This window comes from Uranotaenia lowii, chromosome 3 (genome assembly GCF_029784155.1).
Source record: "Uranotaenia lowii strain MFRU-FL chromosome 3, ASM2978415v1, whole genome shotgun sequence".
NCBI lineage: Eukaryota > Metazoa > Arthropoda > Insecta > Diptera > Culicidae > Uranotaenia > Uranotaenia lowii.
In genome coordinates this window covers 241,763,223-241,774,160 of record NC_073693.1, presented here as the reverse complement: position 1 = coordinate 241,774,160, position 10,938 = coordinate 241,763,223, and the positions used below count along the sequence as shown (strand labels likewise).

The window sequence follows — 10,938 nt, the reverse complement described above, 5'->3', positions numbered from 1 at the left end:
TCCAGCTGATTGCGCAACCATTCCTCAGCCTTTTGACTTCCACTCGGCGCTGATTCGGAAACACTTTCCGATCCCGAGTCCTCTACTAGCTTCTCTTCCAGCTGGTGCTTCTTCTTTAAGAAGGATTCCTCAGAAGCAAGCTCTTCTAGACGGATAGCCCGTTCCTTTTCTAGGAAACGCATTTCCTCTCTCATACGGCGACTTTTAATTTCTCTTTCTGCTACCAATTTGGCCAACTCAAGTTCGGTCCGGATGCGGGCGCTGGATGTAGTAGATCTCACAGATTTGCCGGCACTTCTCACGGACGAATCTTTGTTGGATTCCGCACATTTCTTCCTAGCTCCGTTCTCAACTTCAGCCCTTCCTATTCTCGTTGAACTGGAGTGAGGAGCCTTTGATCGCACGATGGGTGTGCTGAAATCGGCGGTGTTTACGGACTCTGACGGGTCTGCAGAAGGTGGTGTGCATTTAGTGCATCTCCATGGGCGATCCTTTACGCCGGGAGATTGATTCGCACAACTCAGATGCCACCAGCCTAAACAATTATCGCACGACACCATTCTCCGTTCCACCGAATTAGGTCTGTTGCATCCACCACAGTCGAATCCATCTTGGCAATCAATTTCCTCTTCCGAATCGACCATCTCGAAATCTTTAGGGTTTTCGAAAATCTTTGAGGATGTTGGAATATAATTCACTAAAGGTTCTCGCAGCAGCTCTAGTTGGAGCAGGAGCAGGAGCAGCTCAAAGATTTGTCTCCTTTAGTACAAGAGGAGTATCCGTGTTTTGATGCCAAGTTATACAAATAAAGAGCGTAGATTTCTGGCCTATATCGGCCCTTTTGAAAGGGATGCTCGACTGTGCGTGGTATCAGCCTTAGATCGGGTTTTTACCGGTGTGCGCTAGATATTACAAAAAGTTAGATCGAACGAAGTGTACAACAATTTAAAAGGTACTCACGAATGGCACAAACAACTTTAAAAAACTAAAACTATCGGTATCATATAAATTTTACGCAGAGCGTCTCTAAAATCTTTCTCAGTTCGTCGCAAATTTTCACTTCTAACCGTTTTCTGGTTTGACAGTTCGTAGCGTGGCCGTTAGGTCTGTTCAGATGCAGCGACGTCAGGGATGCCAGAACAATTAAAAAAACTTCAAGCAACGCATTTGTCTTTTTTGAATAAATATATGTCCATTTGAAATGCTATGAGCAGCAAATAAATATCGTTTTCTCGTCAGAATGGCTTTCTCGATTTTGGGGTGTGAGAAAGAGCTCGATTCTCAAGTTTGGGAAAACCCCTCCAAACTTATTTTCGTCGGGAGCCAGTTTCATCCGAATTTGCGGCATTACAACTTGGTTTTGGGTTGTATCCGCTTAGAGTGAAAACACGAAAAATTTACTGGATGACAGTTCGCTCGGTAGAGCTGACCGATATTGTCATCATTAGGATGGTTCAGTAAACTGGTAGCGTCTGAAGATAATTAAATTAAACTGATTCAAAAACAATGCATATCGAATCTAGAAAATATTTAGATAACATATATTCTGTGCATATTCTGCATTTGGTGGTAAATAATCAGAAAATTGATCTGAGTAAAAATTAATCAGAAACATCTGAGTTTATACGATATGACTTGATCAGGAATCCCTGAGTTTATAAGTTTTTTGTATGTTCGGAAAAATCTAATACTAATACTTATCATATAGACGCGAATATAAATTGAAAAAAATAAAAAGCACAACCATAATAACAAGTAGTTTTAAACCTCCGCGATGTTCAGACGTGGCAACACCCCCGGGAGAAAAGTGAAGAGGCAGGAGAACAAATTTAAAACCTCCGTGTTTTCAAACGTGGCAACGCGTCCGGAGAAAATTTTTAATAACAGGAAATTTTAAACCTCCGCGATGTTCAGACGTGGCAACACCCCCGGGAGAAAAATGAAGAGGCAGGAGAACGAATTTAAAACCTCCGTGAGTTTAAACGTGGCAACGCGTCCGGAGAAACTTTAGGGAAAAACTATTATAAAAAAAAAAACATACAATAAAAGAATTAAAAAAAAAAAAAATCATATATATATAATAAAGAAAGAATTTAAACTTCCGCGATGTTCAGACGTGGCAACACCCCCGGGAGAAAAATGAAGAGGCAGGAGAACAATTTTTAACCTCCAGGTTTTCAAACGTGGCAACGCGTCCGGAGAAAATTTTAATGACAAACAAATTTTAAACCTCCGCGATGTTCAGACGTGGCAACACCCCCGGGAGAAAAGTGAAGAGGCAGGAGTGAAAATTCGAACCTCCGTGATTTCAAACGTGGCAACGCGTCCGGAGAAAATTTAGGGAAACAGTATAAAAAAATATATAAATATAAAAAAGAATTTGAATATAAAAAAGAATTTAAACCTCCGCGATGTTCAGACGTGGCAACACCCCCGGGAGAAAAAATGAAGAGGTAGGAGAACAAATTTAAACCTCCAGGTTTTTCAAACGTGGCAACGCGTCCGGAGAAAATTTTAATTGACAAGAAATTTTAAACCTCCGCGATGTTCAGACGTGGCAACACCCCCGGGAGAAAAGTGAAGAGGTAGGAGAGAAAATTAGAACCTCTGTGATTTTAAACGCGGCAACGCGTCCGGAGAAAAATTTAGGGAAAAAAACATTTATTAGTAAAAAAAAAAAAAAAATTATGTCCAAAAAAAAAAAAAATAAATAAAGGAAGATTTTATACCTCCGCGATGTTCAGACGTGGTAACACCCCCGGGAGAAAAGTGAAGAGGCAGGAGACCAAATTTGAACCTCCGTGATTTCAACCGTGGCAACGCGTCCGGAGAAAATTTTAAATTACAATAAATTTTAAACCTCCGCGATGTTCAGACGTGGCAACACCCCCGGGAGAAAAATGAAGAGGCAGGAGAGCAAATTTAAACCTCCGTGAGTTTAAACGTGGAAACGCGTCCGGAGCAAAATTTTGAAAAAAAAGATCGGAAAAAAATTTCGAAATATTACTAACTTCAAAATTTTTTTTGTTACAAGGGTGGGCGAGTGTAACCAACCACCAAACTTGATTTGTTGATAAGGTTGGTTAAAAAAATAAATAATCTTGTGAATAAATAAAATCGGAAAGTTTTGCTTAAAATAAATATAAAAGTAACGAACCACCTTAATAAAATACATGTGGCGAAACGTATCGCCCTACTCTAATATTTAAACGTATGAAGCATATAGCGCCACCTAAACTTGAAAACCAGCCGAGACACAATTTGAAACGGTTCCAGTTTCCACCGTTTGCTTACGGTTTGCTCCCGGTAGTTGGTATATTGGATAAGCTAGTTCTGATATCGGATAAGTTATCGGTTCCTGGGGCTACGTCAAGACAAAAGAATCGATCCTTTTGTTTCAAAGCTGGACTTCCAATCCAAGTAATGATATGAAAGCCACTTGTCTGCCACTTTGTTGGAATGAGCCAAACCGTTCAGTGCGTTAAGTTGTTTTTTGAGCCACCCAGATTGCAATATCGCGGTTTAAGATAACTATGAGCCAAATTGTCGCATAGTAACTCTAGCTTATGTAAGAGGAAAATACTGACGGTCTAGAGAATTTACTAAATATTCGGGTACGTTAGAAAGTAGTTGTTCAAGTTAGACCAGTAACTAATCACGTGTTCCTTATATAGTAGTTACCGCGCTCAAAAAGGATATCTGCCAAAGGAAGATATAACATTATACTACGCTCGTGTGCGTAAGCGTAGTAAGAAAGGTAATGAGTAGTGAATGTAATTACAAATTATCATTCTGTAATGTAATCATGAAACGTTGACAGGAACCCGCGTCAACGTGGGTCCAAGTCTGGACTAGGAAGGTGCCTCCACTCACCAGCTAGGACGGCGAACCACAGACGTAACTCGGTTGTGGTTTGAATACCCCCGGGCCCTTGGCATTTTGGCATCGCCTTCGTTCCCAGGTTTCCATCAAAACCCACGTGTGATCGACACCACTATAACGTTTGTCTGGCGAATCAGTGAGTACCCGCAGGATCCGAAGAACAGGTAGAAAATTAAGAAAACCACCTTGTAAAGTTTGTGATACACTAAGGCCACTAGGAAGGAGCTCCTTAAACATTTTACTAGTTGAGGATTACTAAGAATATAACATCAGTAAGGAACAATCATAAGTGTTCTAAATCTCTCCGTAATGCGCCTGACGGGTAGGCAAAGTCTTTCAAAAGCAAAACTTTCATGCAAGTAGAAGCTGCTTAAGGTTGATTTACTCACATTGGACACAGGATTGGTTTCTTTAGTTTTGCGTGGCTATAATTTTATTGATTTTGAATTAGTTTTCCCCGTAACCATTGCTAGGGCTTACCGTGGGCCATTTTTGTAGTGTACCTTCGAGCCATTACCTTCACACCTGCCCTGAGCAAGAGTCTTTTTGTCGGCTTTCGAACTTGTGACAGCAACCTTCCAACCGGAAGTGGCGCCCTTAATCAAGTTGCTGTCATTGTAGGCAAGAAAAATTCGTTACAAATTTGGCGCCCAACGTGGGGCCCGACAGAAGTTAAAAGCAGTAATTTTAAAAAAAAGCAAAGTTGAATTGATTTGGTTGTGCTTCTTATTTAATTTAAATAGAAAACTAGGTTAGAATTGATTTTAGGTTGAAGTTATTGTGTGACTTGCATTTCTTTTGTCTCGTTTTCAGCTTTCTAATTTTGAAATCAAGACCTTATTATTTACCTTAGTGAATTACATATATTAAGTTTTTTTTCCTCTCTATAATTAATTAACTAATAGTTTTCATTATCATTGAATTAAGTCATTTGCTAATATTTTTTTTTTGGTTGTTACTTTTATAATTTAAAAAAAAAATGGATCTATACCATTTAAATGCTAATGATCTCCAAGAAGAAGAACTTAATTATGAGATGCTTATTCGTGATCAACCCATAGTGGGGTCGATTGAGACTCGTTGTCGCATATTGCGTAATCTGCTGAGGTCTGAAAGTGCTAAAGATGCCTTAAAAATTTCACATGAAGGGATGTCAATCGATTTTGAAAGAATCCCTTATGAACTACAACAGATAGGAGTTGCCCTCGCGCAGAATCCTCCTAAACACATACGATCTAAATTCTTATCCCGTCTCGTTCACTATCACATGAGATTGATACGGGGTGTCCCGAAAGATCTGGTGCAGCAGTCAAATGTACAGCTATTACTAGACTTGATTGCAAGACTTACCCGTGAGTACTATCGTGTAGATTTTGATCACGTGATTCAACAGCTCTCCATGATTGATGATAACATTTCTAGTCGGCCTTCAAACGTTAGGCCATTAATGGTAGATGAGCGGAAAAACTCCACACCATTTGAAGAAAATCACCGGACATTTGAATTCCATGAAGCGACTGGTGCAGAATCAAATAAGGAAAGGTCAAAATTTCTAGTACCAGATCCAGAAAATCCAAAACCATATACGGGTACAATTCCAAAAAAACTTATTTTTAAATCCATCGTGCATACGCTTAGCGAAGGTAGATGGGCTGAGCTTGGCGTGTCCCGAGAAACGTTGGCCAAACCAGTTCAAACTAAAGTGGAATGGGTTAATGAGCATCCATCGTTTAATAACCATCATGAGCAATCTAAAAAAGAAGCTCAAATTAAAGTTTCACCTAACATTGAAAAACAAAACGAAGAGGATCTTATTGATATATCACGAGAGCCTTCTTTAAACCGCACTGGTGATGATTTGAAAGATTTATTTCCTAACGTAGACTCAGTTCAGCAGAGCGAACGAAAATTTGGCACAGTTCCTAAAGTTAGTCCATTACTGGCAAAAACCGCTTCAAATGAATTTGTTCATGTCTCAGAAATCGATGCGTACGTACAGGCTTGTGTAAAGGAAATCCTTAGACCTGCTGTTGATTACACCAATCCCAGCCAAGAAGAAAACAATCTTGCCAGGCGACTGAACTACCTCAATCTGTTAGATGATCGGCTACCTGAAAAAAAAGAAGACCCTAGAATCTGTGAGCCATTTGCCAGATTTCAAAATTCCGTACCGTTCGATTTGGGCCCGCCCTTACAACTTTCCGGTCAACACCTTCAGGACCATAATAGTCAATCAACACCTCTAAACAATCTGAGAATTCAGTCCTTACCCAATCCGTATGATCCCGTAAACACCCATTTTTCCCAACCTCTAAATACTCGACAACCACCTTTCCGACCGTTGAACTTATCAAATCAAACGAGTCACCATCGTATGCCACACCAACAATGCAATATTATTGAAAAGTGGCCAAAATTCTCTGGAGATAACAATTTAGTGCCTGTTACAGATTTTCTTCGACAGATCGATATTCTGTGTCGGTCTTATGGCATATCAAAGTCCGAGCTACGAATGCATGCCCATTTGCTTTTCAAAGAAGGTGCATACGCGTGGTATACCACCTACGAAGAAAAGTTCTATTCCTGGGAAGTTTTGGAATCTTATCTGAAACTGCGATACGATAATCCGAACCGAGATCGAATGATCAAAGAGGAAATGCGAAATCGCAAACAACGACCCAATGAACTTTTTAGTGCATATTTAACAGACATGGAAATGTACGCCTCGCGCATGAACCGAAAAATGTCTGACTACGACAAGTACGAGATAATAGTCGAAAATATGAAGATGTCATATAAAAGGCGATTGGCGTTAGAACAAATCATGTCGATTGAACACCTAGCCCAAATGTGTTTCCGTCTTGATGCGGTAGAACCACATCTGTACCACTCTGGGAACTCGAGACCTGGTATCAATCAAGTTGACATCGACAAAAGCTATCTTAATGACTTCACTGGTGAAGATGAAGAGGTATACATGCTTCAAAACCCTGGCCCTAAACCATATCCTCGAAATGATAATCGAGAACCACCACGCTGGTCGAATCAAAATTCTACTGCTAGACAATGTTGGAACTGCGGAAACCCCGACCATGTGTGGCGTGATTGTAAAGAAGCAAAACGCAGATTTTGTCACGTTTGCGGATTTATGGACACCGTTGCTAACAACTGTCCAAACCGACATAACCTGGCAGGTTCCAACACTGTTCAAAAAAACGCATAAACGAGGTTGAGTTCGGGAATCCCTTACCTCGAAACAATATTGAGATTCCCAATAAGCCCTATAACTATTTTAATCAAATCTTTAAAATAAGTACTTCTTTTCATCGATGTCCACATTTAACTGTCCAAATTTTATCAGAAAGCATTGAAGGTCTTGCTGATACCGGGGCAAGCATTTCGGTCATTAGTTCCACAGAATTAATTGATCGTCTTGGCTTAGAAATCCACCCTCTGTCCCTCCAAATTTCTACGGCTGACGGTACAGCCTATCGATGCTTAGGATACGTGAATATTCCATACACTTTTGCATCCGTTACCCACGTCATCCCAACAGTAGTGGTGCCAGAAGTAACCAAAGATCTTATTTTGGGAATAGACTTCCTTAATAAGTTCAATTTTCACCTTGTTACTCGGTCTGATTCATTTGAAAGTTCAGATTCTTCAGTTACAGAAGAACGTGCTCAAAATAAACCTGGCATATTCTGTGTCGAAAATTGCAACACCGATTGCAAGGGCAAGGTTCAATTTCAATTAGAGCCGCCTGTACCATTTTTTGAACCTTTAACCGAAATCGAGCATGATGAAAGCCTCGAAATACCTACCGTTGAGTTGCCTAAGAATACGATCCAAAGAGCTGAAGATCTGGAGACAGGTCACAACTTAAACCCACAAGAGCGACAAGCCCTGTTTGAAGTGGTAAAAAAGTTACCCGCGACCTACGAAGGTAATTTCGGGAGAACTCATCTCATGAAACATGAGATTGAGCTTATCCCCGGATCTGAACCTCGAAAGGTTCCTTACTATCGATGGTCCCCGGTCATTGAAAAAGTAATCGATACTGAAATTGAGCGAATGAAATCATTGGGAGTAATCGAAGAATGTCACGGAGCGGTTGACTTCATCAACCCGTTACTTCCTGTAAAGAAGGCCAATGGAAAATGGCGAATATGCTTAGACTCGCGAAAGTTAAACGAATGCACTCGTAAAGATGAATTTCCTTTTCCTAACATGATAGGAATCTTACAGCGGATAGAAAAATCTAGATACTTCACCGTGATAGATCTTTCCGAAGCCTATTATCAAGTAGGGTTGTCCGAGTCATCCAAGGATAAAACAGCCTTCCGAACCAATCGAGGATTATTTAGGTTCTGCGTGATGCCTTATGGTATCCGAAATGCCCCAGCTGGAATGATGAGACTAATGTCTATCGTCTTGGGACACGATCTAGAACCACATGTTTACGTGTACCTAGACGACATCATCATTCTGGGAAATACCTTTGAAGAACATGTCAGGCTAATTGATATCGTAGCACTTCGACTCCGAAATGCAGGTCTAACTATTAATTTACAGAAAAGTAAATTCTGTCAGACGGAGATCCGATATTTGGGCTATGTTCTGTCGGAAAAGGGCATTTCCATGGATGTCAGCAAAATCCAACCTGTCTTAGATTACCCCGCACCCAAAACGATCAAAGATGTTCGTCGTTTATTGGGGTTGGCGGGCTTCTACCAAAAATTTATTAATAATTACTCTGATATCACCACGCCCATAACGAACCTTCTTAAAAAAGACCGTAAAAAGTTCAACTGGACTCCTGAAGCGGAACTGGCTTTAAACAAACTGAAAACGGCACTAGTATCAGCACCGATACTATCGAACCCCGATTTCACTTTGCCCTTCATAATTGAGACCGATAGTTCGGATTTGGCTATCGGTGCAGTTTTGGTTCAAGAACAGAACGGTGACCGTAAGCCAATCGCATATTTCTCGAAGAAACTCTCAAGTACACAGAGGCGCTACAGCGCAACCGAGCGAGAGTGTTTAGCGGTCCTCTTGAGTATTGAGAACTTCAAGCACTTTGTTGAAGGAACATCATTCATTGTTCAGACAGATGCTATGAGCCTCACCTTCTTAAAAAGCATGTCCATTGATAGCAAGTCGGCTCGAATCGCGAGATGGGCTCTTAAGCTCTCAAAGTACGACGTTACCCTTCAATACAAAAAGGGGTCAGAGAACGTTCCCGCCGATGCACTGTCTAGAGCAGTAAATTCCATTGGAATCAAACCTGTGGATGACTACGTTGAACAACTTAAAAGGATGGCCACACTTCACCCTTCTCGATACTCCGATTTCAAAGTATACGACGATAGATTGTTTAAATATATCTCCAATGTGTCTGGGTTAGAAGATCCGGGTTCTAAATGGAAGGAGGTTATACCTCTCGAACAACGTCAAGATCTTGTGAAGGCCGTTCACGAAGAAGCTCATCTTGGTCCTTTAAAAATCCTTGCAAAGCTGAGAGAACGCTTTTATTGGCCTCACATGTACTCCGATGTAAAACGGTTTTGTTCGAAGTGCGAAGTATGTCGCGAATCAAAAACACCAAATGCGAATGTTACGCCCAAATGTGGTCAGCAGAAGTTGTGCACTCGTCCCTGGGAGCTCATCTCCATGGATTTCCTCGGGCCTTACCCTCGATCTAAACGTGGGAACATATGGGTCCTTGTAGTGTGTGACTTCTTCTCTAAGTTCACGCTCGTACAATGTATGAGGGCTGCCACCACTCCATCGGTGTGCGCATTCGTTGAAAATGTTGTATTCAATTTATTCGGCGCACCTGCCGTTTGCATCACAGATAACGCTCAGGTGTTTAAAGCAAACCAATTCGAACAAATGCTGCGCAAATATGGCACCACTCACTGGAACCTACCCGTCTACCATCCTAGTCCCAATCCAACAGAGCGGGTCAATAGGGTGATTGTTACCGCTATCCGGTGCACCCTTAACAAAAAGAGTGAACACCGCGATTGGGATGAGTCGGTGCCACAAATAGCTAAAGCGATATGTACAACGGTCCACGACAGTACCGGGTTTACGCCATATTTCGTTAATTTCGGTCAAAATATGATTGAAAATGGTCAACAATTTGAAACCATGCGCGACGAGAATTTCGGTCAGAAGACTGAGGATCCTGATCGGCATCAGCTGATGAACAGTGTGTACGAAACCGTTAAAGATAATCTCGCAAAGGCTTACAAGAAGTATAGCAACAGTTACAATCTTCGTTCCAACGATAAGCACATTTTTGAGAAGGGCGAAATTGTCTACAAGAAAAATATTCAGCTCTCGAATAAAGAAAAAAACTTCGTCGGAAAATTCGCACCGAAATTTACAAAAGTCCGCATCAGTGCTGTTCTAGGATCCAACTCTTACGCACTGGAAGATCTTAATGGCAGAAAAATCTCTGGGAACTATCATGGTTCCTTTTTGAAACGATCGTAAGCAAAATATCTCAGCTATGACGATGTCCTTGCCAAGGCACATCAACGAAACAACAACAAAAAAAAAACACACTTCTTCAAGGAAATCTGGCAATAGAGTGAGCACAGGAACAGCAGGAGTTTCTCACGTTGTGTAAATAAATATATTTTTCTTCTTTTCATTCTTTTTCATCCCATCTTATTTATTTTTGGATTTTTTTTCTTTAATTTTGTTTAGTCATAGTTTTAACCAAAGTTTTCGACCAATTTTTTTTTCTCAGATCTCTATTTTTGTTCATTCTAGTTTTCCTAACACTTTTTGTAAATATTAAATAACCTGAAAAAAAGAAACAAAAGTCAAGACACATTAGTTCAACATTAATTACCTGCTTATCTTTAAAAATCATTCGAATTTATAAAAATCCTTTATTAAGCATTTCAATATTGAACGGAAGTTTGAACACTCAGAATCAAAACAACCCAAAATTAAGAATGCCCGGGCATCAAAACAAAGTTTAGCTGCCGTTCTTAATTTTGGGCTGCTGTCAACACCCCAAAATCAAAGTTCACA

The 10,938-nt window shown here is 40.5% G+C and overlaps 1 protein-coding gene across 1 annotated transcript in view; it reads right to left on the bottom strand.

The window, feature by feature from the left end:
* LOC129750841 (signal peptide peptidase-like 3) overlaps positions 1-10,938 on the bottom strand; it is a 76,676-nt gene that overhangs the window by 46,147 nt on the left and 19,591 nt on the right. The gene's annotated exons all lie outside the window — the stretch shown is intronic.